The sequence below is a fragment of the Parasteatoda tepidariorum genome, chromosome X2, assembly GCF_043381705.1.
Source record: "Parasteatoda tepidariorum isolate YZ-2023 chromosome X2, CAS_Ptep_4.0, whole genome shotgun sequence".
NCBI classification, from domain to species: domain Eukaryota; kingdom Metazoa; phylum Arthropoda; class Arachnida; order Araneae; family Theridiidae; genus Parasteatoda; species Parasteatoda tepidariorum.
In genome coordinates, this window is record NC_092215.1 from 48617601 (window position 1) to 48637143 (window position 19543).

Here is a 19543-nt window from a genome sequence, read left to right on the forward strand (position 1 = left end):
ATTTCACATATCTTGCGAAGTTTTAAACGAAGTTTTTAAAAATATTCAATCAATAATTTTGAAATTAAATTTACATTGCTTCAAAAGTTTGTTTATTTTTATTGAATATTTGTAAAGTTATAGCAAAAAACGTAAGACAATAAAATTAGCATAAAAATGTCCATACCTCTACAAATATTTAAGTTAGGCTTACTAAATTTTGTTTAATTATTGCATACAATAACCAAAACAACTGTCAAAAGTTACTGATCTTTTGCTACAGTTTTTCGAATAGGGTGCTCAAAAATATTATTTTTCGTTTGTAATTTATTGTCGATCCGTCAAACCTCGAAAAGCTTTTAACTTCATAGATATGCATGAGAAATCATTTGATCTAAAAACTTCTGAAGTTATAAAATGATTATCTTATTATTTCCGGAGAAACATGAAAAAAAGTATTAATAAAGAAGTATTTCCATTATTTTGTATATTCATAGTGAGTTCAAAAAAATATCCATTATTGTTGGACTATACATCTTACCAATGAAATTAAATTCCCAGCAAATCTAAGCTGATTTGTTTGTCTTTAACTGAAATAAAAATTGTTTATAAACGTATGTATAAAAAAAGCTGTTGAATTTCTTCATTATTTTTTGTTTTGAATAAGCATTAATAAATTTATAATTTTTAATTTTTATTATAATAAATTATATAATAAAAATTATATTATAATTTTTTTGCAAGGGAGAAAAAATGAAGTGTTTGGAATTGTACTCGATTTAATACGTTGAACTTACTATGATTGTTATTATTAGCTCATCAACAATAAAAACTGCGGTCAGATATCATTTGATATTTTTAGAAAATGTTTTAAGCTTTATTATAAAGACAGTATTGTGATATTTTATGTTAAATTTTTGTGAATCCGTTTAATCTCTGCTGCTAATTATCAATTTTGATATTTTATACTTAGAAATTGTATTTAGTATTTTTTTTCAACAGAAATAGTTTATGAATAAGTTGATTTTAATTTATTAAATATTGTTATTGTGTCTCATAAGCATACAACGGGACAGAATGCAAGTGTTATTTAAAATCTTTTTAATCTATTTTTATAATTTAAATTATTGATAAAAGTTCCGTACTCAAAGATTTAGAAGTCTACTCTCTCTATTTGTTTGATAAGCTTGACTTGCGGTAAGCAGGCATCTAATAGTTGTATTACCTATGCTAGACATAGCATTAATCAGCATTGTTTATTATTTTCAGATACCTAAGTTTGCGATTCCTGTGCAGTTCATCCTGTATAACTTTCAACAGTGAAAGGATATAATTAGATGATGCGTAATTGTTGGTGACAACAATGAGTGAACTGTCCTCATGGATATAACTATGAGGTGCAAAATAACTCAGTGTGGATTTAGTATTCTAAAAGGAACCAAGATAGCAGCTCCGAGAGTAGGTGAGAGGTTGAGGCCCTCTAGTATGTATAGAATAAGTTACATTCTAAGTAAACTAGCTAGCATTCAACTTTAAAGACAGGTCTTTTATGTAAAAGGGGAAATAGTTAAGCTAATGTTAATTTTTAACATCCAAGTTAATCCACCATGCGAAAAATTCTTCCCTTTTTGCCATTCGTTTGCTTAAGACAATATTTCTAGATATCTGTAGCACAAAGATTCAACGATGCCAAGGAAGAGCTTAAAACTAGTTTATTTTAAAATACAATTTGATATAAACTTGTTGCAAAAAAAAAAAAAAAAAAATCAACAGTTGCCGATCAACAGTCCGAAACCTATTAAAAACCCTTTAAATTCTTAAAGTATGTTCTCTAGTACACTGTCCGGGAGTTACTTAAGAGGACGCCATACGGCGGGAGAAACTTTTTGTCACAAATTATCTTTCTCCTTCATTAATAACTTAAAAGAGAGAAAAAAATTATGACAAACCTAGAGTAAGTCATAAAGTTTTAATTGCAGAAAAAAATACTTCAAAATATTAAAATGCAAGAAAATTATTAGAAAAGAACTTCTCCGTTGCGTAATCCTAAGTCATCATAATTTATTTTTATTTATATACAGTCAAACCCTGCTATAGTGAACACTGTTTATAATGAACTCCCGAATATAGTGAACGAATGTTCCGTCCCGTGCCTTGCTATACACGTATAATGTTATTTTTTGTGGATATAGTGAACTAAAAAAGTGAGGAAGTTGGATATAATGAACTTTTTTCTGTCTTCGAGTGAATTTTTTCTTCATATTTTAAAAATAATTTTGAAATGTGTACTTCAAAATAAATACTTATACTGATTTTTAAGACCATCCATAGGAGTGGAATGTAGCGATAAGCATTTTTTCTGGTTTTCTTCTTTTATCTCACTTTTCCATCCCTAAGCAAAGGCCAACCCAGGCAGATGTATGGACAAATTTTTCCCTGCATCAGCTAAAGATTACTAATTTTTTTTTGTATCCAAGACGAACAGTAATAAAAAATAAAAGCAAGCTAACACTTTTTTTGTTACTACGTATTATTTTTCAGTCATTTCATTATATTGATCATTTATTTAAATAATGTATAATAAAAAGAAGGAGTTCGGAACCATTAGTTAAAATTGTTTGCAGAACGGATATAGTGAACTCCCGGTTATAGTGGGCCGAAATTTCAGTCCCTCGAAGGTTCGCTATAGCGGGGTTTGACTGTATTTTAAAATTTTCTTTTCAGTATTTGAAACTTCAAGGCTTACTCTAAGTTTGTCTGAACTCACTTTTTCTACACTTTGAATTTTAAATTAGTAATGAAGGAGAATGAGAATTTCAGTCACTTGAAGGTTCGCTATAGCGGGGTTTGACTGTATTTTAAAATTTTCTTTTCAGTATTTGAAACTTCAAGGCTTACTCTAAGTTTATCTGAACTCACTTTCTCCACACTTTAAATTTTAAATTAGTAATGAAGGAGAATGAGAATTTCAGTCCCTTGAAGGTTCGCTATAGCGGGGTTTGACTGTATTTTAAAATTTTCTTTTCAATATTTGAAACTTCAAGGCTTACTCTAAGTTCGTCTGAACTCACTTTTTCTACACTTTGAATTTTAAATTAGTAATGAAGGAGAATGAGAATTTCAGTCCCTTGAAGGCTCGCTATAGCGGGGTTTGACTATATTTTAAAATTTTCTTTTCAGTATTTGAAACTTCAAGGCTTACTCTAAGTTTGTCTGAACTCACTTTCTCTACACTTTAAATTTTAAATTAGTAATGAAAGAGAATGAGAATTTCAGTCCCTTGAAGGTTCGCTATAGCGGGGTTTGACTGTATTTTAAAATTTTCTTTTCAGTATTTGAAACTTCAAGGCTTTCTCTAAGTTTGTCTGAACTCACTTTTTCTACACTTTGAATTTTAAATTAGTAATGAAGGATAATTAGAATTTCAGTCCCTTGAAGGCTCGCTATATCGGGGTTTGACTGTATTTTAAAATTTTCTTTTCAGTATTTGAAACTTCAAGACTTACTCTAAGTTTATCTGAACTCACTTTTTCTGCACTTTAAATTTTAAATTAGTAATGAAGGTGAAAGAGGATTTACGAGAAAAATTTTCTTCTGTGATATGGCGTCCTCTTAGAGATGAGTCAAAAGGCGAAGCGAATTGCTTTTTAGACCAGTTGTCATTTAAACGTAAAATTTTCTCATCATTTATCTCAAGAGGTTGAAAAAGCATCTTCCTTCTCCCAGTAACCAGAAGTTTTCAGTGTGGCAAACAACGGGCATAAACATTTCAGGTTTTTGAGTCGCGGCATAAATTATTTCTCATATTAGGGTAGGTAAAAACCGCGGAAAACTAGTTTTAAGGTTGTGTGTAAACATTTTTATATGACAGGAAAGGAATACTTCCTGGTTTTATCTATTTATGTAACACTTGAGTTTGTGGTTCACTGGTGCTCGACAATACGATAAATCAACCAAAAATATAGGTATTCAAAATATACCCCGACATTTTTTTAATTTAATTGGTATTTTTATTACACTTTTGTAATTCAAATGAAATTTATCGACACTAAAATATCGTATTTGATAATTATCCATGAACGATCGACGATATCGATGAACGATAATTATTTTTATGTGATAGGAGAGGATCCGTTAGGTGCAATCTGACAACACCTTACATTAAGTCTAATGGAAAATTCTGTCCGAACCGCCCCATTAGATTAGGATGCCTTCATAAAAAAAAGTGGTATGGTGGTACCTTCAAATGTATAATGTACCATTTAGTTCTGTCAGATACTTTTGTTACAAGATTGAATACGTATACATACCCTCCAACTTATGAGGATTTTGAAAATAATTCTTTCTAGTGGTAGCGAACCAAAGTAGAAATTTTTAAAGCAAATAGATATCTCATAAAACTTTTATCAGAACTTAAGAATCTAGCCATATGGCCTGCACTTTTATAAGTAATAGTGGACAAGTTACGCAAAAATTAATTTTTTTTAAATATTAAGACATTAATTTTGCTACCGTCTGAAAAGAAGATTTCTGAAACTACGGAAATTCCGTAGCAGTTGGAGGGTATGCGTATACACATGTTCTTTAGCGCACATATATAATATGTCTGTTAGATATACTATCACTTTCTTTTATAAAAGAACCTTTTTTTATTTCAGTAAAAGGAGGTTTCGCAGACGGATCTTTCCGGTTATATTACAGACCATTGAACTGTAAAATGTTCTGCTTGTAAACCTTTCCTTTTAGAAACCACTAACAATATAGAGTTCAAATATATATCAGAAAGTAATGTCTAATCATTGCTCTTACGAGAAACTAAAATGCATACTGGATCCCTACTCAAAAATGTTTAAAAAAACGTGGCAAATTCATAATGTACATAAGTTCAATAATCACAAATGCCTCCCCTACCTGGTACAAAATAATTAAAACACAAATTAAAAAGCACATTTCAAAATACTTAGTATGCTTTAATATACTTAGATATGATATACTTAGTCAGTTATAATATACTTAGTTATATAAAATACTTGGTTAATTATAATAGTTAGTTAGCTTGTGGCGCCAGGCATGGTGCGTAGTCACCAAAGGGAAGATACAAGGTTGCCGATCCTGTGTACGCCATCCAGCTGATTCCTTTTGGCGACTACGTACCATGCCTGGCTCCAAGCTTACTTAATTAATAATATACTTAGTTATATAAAATACTTAGTTAATAATTATTTTATGAAAAAGCTCAAAAATGCACAGCTTTTAATTTCAAAAAAAACTCTGATGTTGAAATGTTCAAAGAGGACCCAAAAAATTAGACTACTTGCTCACTTTTTCAGATGTAATGCGATTTTGTGAAAGAAATTTTAAAATAATTTTACTTAAATTAATAAAATTAAAACCTCCGCCAAGGTTAACTATTATATCACAACAAGAGCATGGAGCTGCAGTTGATTTTAATTATAACTTTATTGGAGCTGCAATCGGGTTCAGTGGCTCTTCAGTCGAATTTAATCACCGCACTCTAATATTTTAATTGCGCTGCAGGTGCACCTTGTGGTGCTGCAATCGCAGCATATTAACAAGTTATATTCAATGATCTATTTTATGATTTTACAAATCAATTCTTATCTCTTTTATTTTGTTTTAAATAATTCATGATTGAAACAACTTCAAGATAAAGTAACACATGGGAGAGAGCTAAAAGGTCCCTACGGGATCTAATGACCTATATCTATGGTTATAGTTGCTGTATCTGACTAAAATTACGAACCGAAATTTGCTGTGCGGAAAGGCTTAAATGCTTTCTAACATTAAAAAGGTTTAAAATTATTAACTTTTTCTTTTCATTACTCCAATGAAATTTTTCGAGAAGCCTGATAATGTCGTTTTCGATAATTATTATTATTAATAATACTCTTGTTATTATCATTATCAATAATACCTCTGTTTTTATCGTATTCGATATCTGTTATTGTCGATAAGTGTGTTAATATTTTCTATGTCCATCGTATATCCGACATGTGTAATAACACCTCACAACCCGATATATCGTGATATAATTCTCGATATTTGAAAATAGTGATGTTTCACTCAAGCTCAACTAACTGGTTTTTACTATTTCACGGTTTTTACTGTAGTAAAAATATTGCTTAACTTAGGTGAATGTTCTGCTAGATAGAAAATGATTTGATCTCTGCTCAATGTACAATGAGTAAATTTCATGCATTATCTAGAACATTAAATTCAAGGTTCCCAGGACTAACTTTTCACCTAACTGCTGAAAATTTTAAATGTGAAAATATTAACTTCTTTAGTTTTACGAGTTTTGATTTCCAGATATGTTACATTTCGAATAGTTTTTGACAATCATTACAATTCACATAGATTTTTTTGGAAGATTTTAAAGGGATACTTCCCTTCGTAGATCATTTCGAATGCTTTATTTACCCATCTATATATTAAGTGTTTATATAACTATGTGATGCAAGGTTTTTCTTAAGCTGTGGCAAAATTGATTGGTGACTTGATCATTCTTAGAAGGCGAAAAAGTTGGTAAGTATGCCTTTTCCTCAATTTTGCCCCTGTTCTTTTATCAACCTATTATACTACGTGATACTAGGTTTTTCTTAAGCTGTGACAAAATTGATTGTTGATTTGATAGTCATTCTTAGAGGGCGAAAAAGTTGGTAGGTATGCCTTTTCCTCAATTTTGCCCTAGTTTTTTTATCAACCTATTATACTACGTGATAATAGGTTTTTCTTAAGCTATATCAAAATTAATTTTTGACTTTAAAATTAATTTTTTAATTTCCTACTACGTGGTAGTCATTCTTAGAAAACGAAACAGTTGGTGGGTATGGCTTTCCATCAATTTTGCTACTGTTCTTTTATCGCAATTCGCTTATTTTTGCTGCCAAAGGGGAGTGTCAAAAATACGCTTAGATAATATTTGAGCGGTCAGGTTAAAAAACACCGATTTTTGAATGGTGGAAGCAAATAATGAAATCACGTTTTTTCTTTTATATATTTCGGAGAAATATTTAGTTCTTAATAAGAAGTCGGTTAGTATCATCTAAATAAATTCCAAAAATTAAACAAATTCTCCTATTTTATAATATGACATCTTAAAATAATGTTGAACCCAATTCTTTATTTTCACAAAAAAAGGTTAAAGAATTTATTTTGAAGAAATGTCTTCCACACTATATTAAGAAGCATAGATAGGGCTGAATTTCATTTTTAGCTGTTTTTAGTCAGGAATTTAATAAGCTCATTCTTAATTATGACCTGATAATACAAGTATTTATATATTATCTTGATAGTCGTCATGTCTCCTCCAGCTATTATTTTTTTACCAGTTTTTTTTCCTAGATATGAGGTAAAGCACATACATAATCTTTACTTCTATTGAATTGCTCAGAAGGAGTAAAAAACTATTGTTTCGCCACTTTTCATACTTATGTTTAAATTGGCTGAAAAAATGTGTGCTTTTCAAAAGTTGAATTTAAATTTAAAATGAGTTTGACCACTACTCCGGTAGAATTTTGGTCTTATAGTTAGTTAATATAAATCACTGCAATTAAATCTTGTTGGATATCAATACAGAAGCTAATGAGACCAGCTAATAATAATGGGACTACACCCAGGGCGGGAGATTGCCCGGAGCGCCAGGTTACGGGGGCGTCGAGCGAGACCCTGATTTAATGTTCACTAAATTATTGATTTCCTCCTTTTTTAAAAATATTGTTTATTTAAAAAAAATATATTCATAGGTTTTTATTGTTTTAAAATTATATATTCTTCGATTAACTTTTTTTTATGGTTATAAGCTCTCTGTGTTGAAGTTTTATTTAAACTTCACGCCATTATTCCCACAGAGCTAATTCTAGAGTAAAACAGAGGGAGGAGGGACCTTAGAGAATGATTTCGGTCTCTTTTCATTTAATCCTGGATTCATTCTTTTTACTTAGTGTATTATATCTTGTTAGTTTTATAAAAATAGGCAAAATTTGGAAAATAATGAAACATTGCTTAGTAATTTAGATAAGCAATGAGAAGATTTCTTTTCTTGCTTTAATTTACTTTTTATTAAAGGATAAGAAAAAAATGATGATTTTTTTTTTATCGCGGATTTTTTTTATGTCTCATGCGATAAAAAAAATGCGTCATTCATTATTACAATATTTGACTTTCTTTGTTTTTTTTATGCATTTTATTTATTTATTTTTTTTAATCTAAAAATTTTTGGGCAGCTTCCTCAGAAATTAAATTTTTAAAAAGCCAAATATTTAAAATTAAATTCACTCGATCAATTTCGTTCAAATTTAAATTTCGTATTTTTCCATACAAAATTACACTCTTTAAAATAACGTATAATTTGGTATACCTCAGAATTTAAAATTATATTGATTATTATGAAATAAATTAATAAAATTATAATTTTAGAATAATTTTTTTTTTTTTGTATGGAAATATCTTTGACTTTGCGAATTTTATAATTGAGTGCTAAAATGTTTTTAAATCGCTTTAAAAATTCTCAAACTTTGGTGAAATACGCTAAAAAGTAAAATTAACAATAAGAGGTACAAACTTTCTACCGCTTTTCTGACCAAAAAATTAGGAAAGCATTACAAGTCATTATTTACTTAATTGCGGTTACCCCCTATATCTTGGGGATCAGGAACCATATTCATCATAATCCATTGAAAAAAAGTTATATTTATTCCGAGACGATAGTTTTTGTGTCTGATTTTATAACTTAAAGTACCGTATGCACTAATTAGCATCTTTAAGGTCTCTTCCTTTAAGATTGAGTCATAGTACGTTAAAATCAGATCATTAAATCAAAAGTTAATCGATTTTTTTTCCCCGCATTGTACATGTGAACCTGTGCGTCAAATGCTCTTTTAATAAAATGTGAATTTCTTGATATAAACTTTAATATTTTATTGAGAAAATAGTCAAATTTCGTCTCAAAAGGAAATTTTAATTAAAGTTTTCATCCAAATTTCAGCAGAGTTTTTAAGGGAACTATTTACATACAAGACGGAAAGGATAATTACCAAGATAATTAGTTAAGATTTGATAATTATCTAGATCTTAATAAATTTTATGTTAATAACGAGAAAAAGGGGCTGGGATAGCCTGGTACGTGGGACACTGGGCTCATGTCCAAGAAGTCGTGGGTTCAATCCCCGCCGGCCAAAAACTCCCCTTGTAGTAAACGGTGACTGGTGCACGTTAAATAAGTCGGGTCACAAAGCCCTCCATGTTTCCATAACAAATCCTACCTTTAGGGGTACTAATCCAGGAGTTACTTGTCTTCTGGATTGGGTTAAAACACACGAGACTACGGAGTTGAACATTGGGAGCCGTAAACTCAAAATTAGGTCGGCTGTTCAACGTCGGTTATAAAAAATAAAATAACGAGAAATAGCGATTCAATCTTAAAATAAGTAACTTATTTTTCTTCATTTAAAATAGTTAATAAAAGGTTTTCAGGGAAACTAAAGTAAGGCTTATTTTTCTCTACAAGTATTATTTGCTCATTGCGCAATCTATAACTTCTCAATTTACCTGATTTAATTAAACATTTACTATTGTTGTAATTTACCGTTACTCGTAAGTTTTTTTTTAAATTTATCAATTTTTATATATAGTTTTATAAACCAATATTAGTCTGGGTAGAGAATATCTAACCTTCCCCGAAAAATACTAGACAGCAATAATCATTTAAAATTTTCCTATTACTATGACGACCGTTCATTCTTTTGTAATTATATTTTATGCTAGGCAATGTTTAGTTCATTTGATTGGCCAGTTTAAAGATAATATATATTTCATAAACATTTTATTACAAGTGGATTAGAAGGAAAGGTATATTAACAACGGTACTTTAACAGATAGAAAGATCTATTAGCAACGAGTCACCAATAAATGGTAGTGAATTTGTGAGTCATTAAAAGGTATTATAGTGAATGGTCGAATCAGAGAAGGAGTTTATAAATGCATAAAAATGTTTAAAAATCCATAAATTGTGTTACGGCATTTTTCCTTTTTTAAGATAATTTGTAACAAAATAGCGTATATTGAATAGAAAATACCTTTAAAATATTATTTAAACGTGTACAAACAATTATAAGAATGAAATAATAAGATAATGTATCTCCAATTGATTACATAATGTTCAATCATAAGAACAACTTATAAGAAATTTTTTCAAACTTGTGGTTAAGTTTAAAAATTGTGTTAATACTATCAGTAGGAAGTGATGAACGTTCTTCTAGTGAATTAAAAGCTGTAAAAACCTATTTAAGATCTACAAAGACACAAGGGAGACTAAATACTTTGGCAGTAACTTCTATTGAAAATGAAACAGCAAAAACAATTGATTTTGAAAAGTCTATAAAACTTTTTGCGTCAGCTAAAGTAGGAAGAAATAAATTTTAATGTTTATGCATATATATATATATAATATATGAAATAAGAATTAACACATTCAATACCATGAGGGTCACCGGTGACCGACGAAGACAGGATTATTAGAAACACATAATTCGAGTAAATTTTTAATATTTTTATATTATTATCGCTTCTAAAATGATTTGAAGAAATTAATGCAATATAGAATACACAAAAATAGTTTTATTTATATACACAGGGAGGCCAACTTGCTCCGGACAGCGAATAAATATTTTCAAGTGGTAGTTTATTAATTGCAATTCTTAGTTTAATAAATTCAATTTAGCAGATTTTTATCCACCACTATTTCCAAACAATTCGTAGGCTTATATAATTCACCACTTTTTTCAGATATGTCATTAATGGCAATTAATGTAAATATCTTTGTTCAAGTTGTAATTTTTTCAAATCAACGTTATATTTTCTGTACATATTTTCATGGCAATTACTGTAAATATCTCAGTTCAAGTTTGTATTTTCTCTAATCATGGTAATATTATTGTAAAGCTACCACAACGACTGCATATATTCAAAATGTTTTTACCTCATTGTTGTAGTTTCACGATGAATGGGATAGGGGCCGCTGCGCGGCCCAGGTGCCCAGTTGTTTTTAAATAAAGTAAAGTAAAGCAGATATGTCATTCATCCCAGTGAGTTCTATTTTTATTTTCAAGACTCTCAAGTTAAATTCACTGAACTTTTCACAGCTGACTTTTAGTTAAATTAAATTAAATTACATTAAAATTTATTTTCTGATAATGTAGCCAATTTATTAATTTCTTCCGTATCAACTTATGCAAGTTGAATTCTTTTGCAAATTCTATTGCATTTAATGAGCAATATTTCTCTGATAAGATATATTTACTGCATTTTCTCCAAATATGTAATTCAATCATGTGCCAAGGTATGATTTATCTTTATTCATCAATTATGTCTTTCATTTTTCGAAAATCAATTATTGTACATATCAAATCATGTTTTATCGTTATTTTTAATATAAGTCTACAATCAATATTTCTAATGCTATGTAAAAACGCCAATTTATCATATTGAAAATTTCATTGTTTTATTATTTCACAAGCAAACGGCTTGATTTTTTTATGGTTACCACAATGTTTGCCAAATCAATGTATTTTACCTTACTGTACGTAATTTAATGATGAATGGGATAGGCGCCCAGTTTATTTAAATAAAGAAAGAAAGAAGACAGATATGTCCTCCTAAACCTTTTAAAAAAACTAGCAAAATCTGTCTAATATTTGCAAATTTAGTTTGTAGTTATTTACCATGTGGCCAGACGGGCAAGCCATGTAAAATTAGCGTGACATTCAACGTGTTAAAAACAATTAGGACAATTATGATTGAATTCCGGATTAAGTTCACATCAGTGTGAAACAGAATGGCCTGTTTCACAGTTAAAAATAATTTAAAATAATAGTTTATCTAAAATTAAGGTAAAGTTCATTTGAGATAGGCTGTATCGACTTCCGTTTCATTGCGCAATTCAATTATAAAACGCTCTTCTTTTCCAGTCATCAAAAACAAAGAAAACTTCACGTGTCGAAAAAGGATTTAAAAGAAGATTAGTTTAAGGTAACGTGCACACAAGGCTACTGCGCAATGACCAGATAACCTCAAAACAGAGATGTTCCAATTGTTTAGCAACAATGAAAACCCTTTCTCCATCTTGCAAAAATAAATGTGAGCATTTTTTGTTAAAACTACAATTCTATTAATTGAAAAACATATTATTGGTAGCATTGTTTAGTAATTAAAGATCTTGATGAAATTAATTTATATTAGTACAATATAAGAATATTAATAGAAATATACATAGAATTCCAGAGATGCGAACATGCTCCGGTTACATATTGTCGAGTCTTTAAACCCTTTGCACTCGAAGTCCTTTCAACTGTTAAAAAAGTGGACGCAACCACTAATATTTTGAAAGATTTTTTACAAACTTGCCATATAATACCCGGAGATCACTGAGTGAAGTGGTAACTAAACATTAAGAAGAAAAAAATTTCACAATTAGAGTGATGGGTAATTTACAAGCGACAGTGGTGACTGACTGTCCCCTCTCGAGTGCAAAGGGTTAATATATGATTCATGGTTTAGTAAATACGCTTCAGAGGGTTTCTAATCACCGATACTTCTAAATAACTTAAGTGATACACCACTTTGTTATAGTTAAGCCGAGTTGAGCTCATTGCAAGCGGGTTAAGTAAAAATACCTTTTTGAAATTTCTGCGGTAGGTAGGTATTTTATTTACGTCGCACTAGAGCAGCAAAATGGGCTATTGGCGACGGTCTGAGAGACATCCCCGAGGATAATCCGAAGACATGCCATCATAATTTTGATCCTCTGCAAAGGGGATGGCTCCTCAGCTCGATCTGCGAATGAAGTCGAGCCCTTTACGGCAGAACAGTTTAAAAAGGTCCGATACCGTGCATCCTCGGTCCATACGTAGGTGATCAAAGTGATCACCCACCCGCAGCCAGTGAGGCTTGACTTCAGTGTTCTACTGTGGACCGTGTCTTTACGCTGTGAGACTAAAATTTCAGTCATCCATAGAAAATTTTAAAAAGTGGTTCAAAGAAATCATCTATCAGTTATTACCACAAGCATAAATGATTCAGTATATATGTAATCAGTACTACAAGCCGTACTTAGCCGTAATTTTTTTTTTAATTGAAGTTGTAACTGTAGTGACGAGTTAGCTCCAACTTTTACGAAATCTTGCCTGCCACTTTTTTAAAATTTTAATCTATAACAGCTGTGAATTTTTTATTTTTTATTTTTGAAAAAGTTACACTCGGACAATGTGTTTGCGTCTATGTATATATTCCTATGTATATTCCTATGTCTATGTATTTACTCATTTTCGTATTTAATCTAGTATTTACTCGTATTTAATCCTGTTACTTTGTATTTCGTTATTATCCTGTTATCCTATGTTTCAGTTACTTACGATTATAGATCTCATCAAATGATTTTGAACTAACTTGGTGAGATGTACTCCCCCTTCTATTTTAATTTATTTCCGCATTACATTGACACATTATAGATTAATTACGAGTTGACGAATCAGCTGAAGCAAAAACGTTTTTGCGTTATTTCCAACGTCCCAACGTAAATGTTAAAGAGGTGTTGTAAAAAAAAATAATAAATAAAAAATTGGTGTGATTTCACTTCTTTTATAAACATTTTTTAAGACCCAACTAACTGAGGCTACCCCTATCAGAATTCGTTTAATGAGTTTATTAGGGGAATTATTGTTTGCGAAAATATTATTGCTTCTGTAACTCAGAACACGTAATGTAATCTACACTAATTGAGCTCAAAATGGGAGTTTCAGCAACTAATCACGGGAAGATCTTTTTTTCTTAAAAAAGAAAAAAAAAAGAAAGAAAGAAAAGAGTCTGTAAAATCTACAAACTTACAATCACTCTCGCCATGAGTGAAGAAATTCAGCCACAAAAAAAAGCATATTTATGAGCAAAATAAAAACTGGAATTCATTTTACCAATATGTTCTTCTACAAACGCCTCCTACAACTTATAGCCTCCACACGGTTTTTTTTTATAGGTAGTCCGTTCAGACCACTATAAAGGTAAACCAGTTTACGAAAGAGCCATTTAATAGAAAATCTAGTAAAAATAAGAAAGTGGTTGCAAATATATGTCTACGAATTTGTGTAGTTTATGAATATGATAGGTTCGTCTTATTTACTTGTCTACCACTACAGATTCAATTCTCAAATATGTGTGATAAATTTCTCTCAGTCAATTTTAAAATTATTATATTGTCGTTTAATTATATCCCATGCCACTCTGCATTTCCTGATTCTCCATGTTACACGAACCCCCTCTCGATTTTTTGGTGCTGAGTACCACCTCTTCCTCCCATCTACATTCCTTCTCAGTACTCCCCATCATCGATTTATTACTACCGATGTATCGGTTAATGCCGCTTCGCGGCAGCACATTAAGATTTATGTGATTTCCACAATCCTATCACTTTTAAAATAGATTTTGGGTCCATGCGCACAACCCGTTCACTTTTTAAATAGTCTACGCAGACTACTTATAAAAAACCGTATGGAGGCTTTCCGATGTAGAAAGTGATGGTTCTACACATAATCCTATGCTGCATATTTCATGAATAAATGTAAAATGAAAATCAAAATTTTTAATTAAAAACGGGTGTTTTCTATCAAAATTACTTTTTGCATGAATTTGGAAAACCTAGTAAATTCTGAACAAAAAAGTGTTTTAAAAAAAATCAAGTTTCTGGAAAAAAGATGCTTCGAAAGAAGACTAACACAAGCAAGAAAGTTGTGCATAAAAACAGTACTGCTAAAAAACATTTTATGGAATTCGTCAAACTGTTTATCGAATAAGTGATTTCTTCTTGCTTCAATGATCCATGTCTGAGGTGGTAGGAAGTATCCGGCCAAGCATGTATCCCTCGTCTTTTGTAGCTACCGAAAATAAAAACGTAGACAGCAGGTTGACCCCGTTGCTTTCATCATTTAAAAAATAATTTTTGACATTTCTTTTATCTTACCATCCCATTATAAAAGAATGTTTTACCAGATGCTGGTGAACACATCAATAAGTTCGTTTTTGCATAATTAAGTTGTTTATTTTTTTCGAAATTACTTCGGAAAAAGGTTTTTTCGATGCTAAAAAATTAAAATAAAATTTTAATCCTTAAAAGTGATAATTTGTTTTCTAGCAGCAATACTTGATGTGTACATCATGCGCTGGAGTGTAAAAACACTCCACACAGACCCATAAGAAATAACAGTAAATAAAAAAAATAAAAAACATTAAAACATTCAAGACTAAAACAATTAGAACAAAGAAACATTAAATAGAATACCAACAATAGAAATATAAGCAGAAAATCAGTCAGTTAGTGGTACCTGCAACTGTTCCCTAACATTCCAGTATCTGCCATAGATGTCGGCAGTAACTGCGGGGCAAATCCCCAGATGCTCAGTATTCATTGGGGAGTCCTCCCCGCACAAGACATAATTTGGGTCGGGAAAGATCTTAAGTCTATGGAGTGGTAAGGCAGTCGTGCCCGGTTTGTTCGAAAAATATTAGATTGTTAGTTAAGCATAAAAAGACCATATTAACTTCCTAAAAAAAAAGAAGAAAAAAATCTTTGGCTCATTCGAAAAAAAATCAAAAAATAATTCTATTATTAAATCAGGAATTATTTTATACATTTAGTAGGCTCAAACATGTTTTTACTTGGTACAAAAATTTTTCACTTTCTAGATAAAATTTAATATTTTCTCGATTTTGAAAAGAAAGTTAAAGAAAGAACATTTCTCAAATCAATTTAGCTACCAGTATTATGAGTTGCGATCACAATCAGAGCTGATTCATGTGTCTAAGGAGGAGAATTTTTTTTTTATAAACTCGATACTATTTTGGAGGTACCTCCATAACACAAAACTCTTTTCAGTGATATAATAAGTACCTTTTCCAAAAATGCTTTATGTAAGCTGATGCAACCAAATTTAAATTTAAAACATCGATTATTTTCAGTTATCGATAATTATAATTCATACCCTCCAACTGCTACGGAATTTCCGTAGTTTCAGAAATCTTCTTTTCTGACGGTAGCAAAATTAATGTCTTAATATTTTTAAAAAAATTAATTTTAGCGTAACTTGTCCACTATTACTTATAAAAGTGCAGGCCATATGGCTAGATTCTTAAGTTCTGATAAAAGTTTTATGAGAGATCCATTTGCTTTAAAAATTTCTACTTTGGTTCGCTACCACTAGAAAGAATTATTTTCAAAATCCTCATAAGTTGGAGGGTATGTAATATTAATACTTAACGATCATCATATTGCAAAGTTTAATTGCAAGTTTTTTGTAATAAATTGTGAAACCGCAGGATTTTTATGTTTACGGATATATTAGTAGATTATGTTAATAGATTCGACTTTATGTTACTATATCTATTAAAAATTATATTCGTGATTGTTCAAACACTCTGGTTTCTGCTTTAAAAACTAAGTAGCGTAAGTAATTCATTACCACTCATAATTTTAGTTTTCTTCTTTCATAAATGGTAGTGCAACAAAGCTGTATAGTGGAACAACACTAATATTTATAAATGGTACAGTGTATAACCAAAATTAGGAGAATGTCCGAAATATTTGCTATATCCGATTTGATATTATTTTACTTGTTGATACTATTATATTTATTCGACAGTTTAATATCTGCTGAGAATAGATTAGGAGAAACATCAGTGTTCAGCATACCGGTTAAATGAATACCAGGCAGTGGCATACCGGGCATATGTATACTGGTCAGGGTTACTTAACTAGACCTAGTATATATTTCGGACATACAGCCACCAATTTCGGTTATTCATGTGTGTGTGTGTGTGTGTGTGTGTGTGTGATGAGATTTGATTTTGCATTCCCATATGCGATAGCGCCAAGCTGCTAGTGTCACACCTGGAAGAATATTTGAGGAAAATATATTTAAAGATGAAAGTTATGTTAAGGTTAAATTATATTTCCTTTCGTTAAATTAATATTAATTTATTTAATTTAGTTTTTATTATGTTTATTTTTAATTTAAATTTTAATACTTGTTTTAAATTTTTTATCTTCATCAGGAGAAAAAAAACTAGTAGTAAAATCATTTCCTTTTTCATCTTGACATCTGATAAGCAGCTATAACGCGTGATAAGCAACCATAGCACGTGATAAGCAACTATAAAACGAAGTAATCTGATAAACAATTATAATATGTGATAAATAACTGTAACACGTAAGACACGAGGCGTATTTGAAAGTTAAGTCATTATAGAAAGAAGTTTAGACATTATAGGATATGCGTAAAAAAAAAAAAAAAGAAATTCAGCTCACGCTTTTAAAAAAAATTTTCGAAAGGATGTAAAATTTGGATGGTCTCCTACTGTTCCGGCTGTGTTTGAAGACATAAAAAACACGATTTTGAATCCACCTTGTTTAGTTCTTCCTAACTTTAACTTAGATCAACAAATTACTACCAATTCTTTTGAAAAAGTAATTTGAGCGGTTTTAGAAAAAAAAATCTACCCTTTAAGTGAAATAAAACTCCTATATTTTTTTTTAAAAAAAATTTACTCCAACCCAATCAAAATATAGTTTTAGAATTCTATGCTATATACTGTACGTTTCAGTTTTTCAGAACATTTTTAATTGATAAAAAGGAATTCTTGATTTATACACACAGATCACAAACCGTTTTTAGACTTTCTATCTAATAAAAATAAGCCTGCGAAAATTTAGCGTTGGAAATTGGCCCTTGAAGAGTTTAATTGTGAAATACAATGTGCAAAATGTGTTATGAATCTTATGGTCGATCAATTATCTCGTTCAATTAACATTAACTCTCTCTCCTTTCCCAATTTTACCCATTGTAACTTTACAAAATGAAGATCCTAAATTAAAAATAATTATATCAAAGATAGAGAAAAAAAACAATTCTAATAGAAATGATTCTTCTGAAGAGAGGTTACTTATGAATTTGCGCAAAAGATATGCTAAATCACCTCCTTAATAGATATTCCTGTCCAAATATATATTCCCCTTTCATCCCTTAATTCTTAAAGCGGTTTATTTTGATTTAGAAGGTCATTTGAGATTTTTCAAAACATATCACAGATAACGAGAAAAATATTTTTGGTCTAAAATGTGCAGTGACACGAAAAATTTTATTAATTCATGTGAAATATGTTTACCGAGGCGGAGTGCCTTTAGAAAAAGTAAACCTTCAAACGAACCAGTTTCATAAAGTAAATTTTCAGGAGAATGTTTTCGATATATTCAAACCATTAAAGCCAACAACAACCGGTAAAAAACAATTGTTATCTATAATCCTTGATTTTACAAAATACCTCGTACAATTGTAAAGCAATTTCTGATAATTTTATAACATTAAAAAGGCTGATCACGGATAATTCGAAATACACTGGTTATCATAAATTAAGGAAAATTCACAAAAATCGCGATAACTCAAGAAATTACACATGGAATTTTATGAAACTTACCCACAATATACAACACATAGTAAGGTATTAAACAACATAAAAAGAAATTATCAGACATTAATAGTAGTATAGAAATTAGCACATGTATAAAATAAACAAATTGGAAGTATCGGTTTGCAATAGAAAAAGTACCTTTAATATGGAATATGATTGCCTCTAGAAGCAATACAGCACAAACAGCGATGTGTGATGCTTTCAATTATGCGGTCTATCAGTTCAATAGGAAGTGAGAGCCATTGCTCTTGTAAAGCAGTTGCAAGCGTGGCAAGGGTCTGAGGGGGCGGATTGATGGCAGATACACGCCTCCCTAGAGCATCCCAAACGTGCTCGATAGGATTCAAGTCCGGGGATCGAGCTGGCCACTCCATGCGAGTAATTGTTTCCTGTTGAAGATAATCATCAACAATGCGAGCTCTGTGTGGTCTTGCATTATCGTCCTGTAACAGGAAGCAATCACCAATTGCCCCGGCATATGGGCGCACATAAGCATCAAGGATGTTGTCTCGATAAACCTGAGCATTCACGGTTCCCCTTGGAAAGACATGGAGGTATGTGCGCCCTCCTAAGGATATGCCTCCCCAAACACAGACACTGCCTCTTCCGTATGCATCTCTTTCACGGATGTTTGATGGATGATAACGGGTCCCAGGTTCTCTCCATATCAAATAACGTCTACTGTCACTTTCTAGACTAAACCTGGACTCATCCGTAAAGAGAACAGGCCTCCATTGATCTGACGTCCAGTGGACATGTTGTCGGGCCCACTGCAAACGGTCTCTCCTATGGCGTGATGTGAGCGGCACGCAAATGGCTGGTCGTCTCGCATACAGACCACCTTCGTGGAGCCTTCTGCGCACAGTTGACGTTGACACCAACCTTCCGGTGGCTGCAGCAAGAGAGGATCTAAGATGTGTCGGAGTAGCGGTTCTATTCCTGCGTGCACTTAATGTCAAATATCGGTCATCGGCACTGGTCGTAACAGTTGGCCGTCCTTGACTGAACCTCCTAGATGCCGAATCTGTGGTTTGAA

General features: G+C 31.1%; 1 protein-coding gene and 2 long non-coding RNA genes across 4 annotated transcripts in view; 2 read left to right on the plus strand and 1 right to left on the minus strand.

Moving 5' to 3' along the window:
- The window catches only part of LOC139427221 (uncharacterized), a 423254-nt gene that overhangs the window by 334102 nt on the left and 69609 nt on the right, over nt 1–19543 (plus strand). The gene's annotated exons all lie outside the window — the stretch shown is intronic.
- LOC107449501 (uncharacterized) overlaps nt 1–19543 on the minus strand; it is a 75459-nt gene that overhangs the window by 43942 nt on the left and 11974 nt on the right. The gene's annotated exons all lie outside the window — the stretch shown is intronic.
- The window catches only part of LOC139427220 (uncharacterized), a 66250-nt gene continuing 58756 nt past the window's right edge, over nt 12050–19543 (plus strand). For both annotated transcript variants that reach the window (XR_011638355.1, XR_011638354.1), the window contains exon 1: nt 12050–12135. This is a non-coding gene — a long non-coding RNA (uncharacterized lncRNA). The remainder of the gene's footprint in view (nt 12136–19543) is intronic.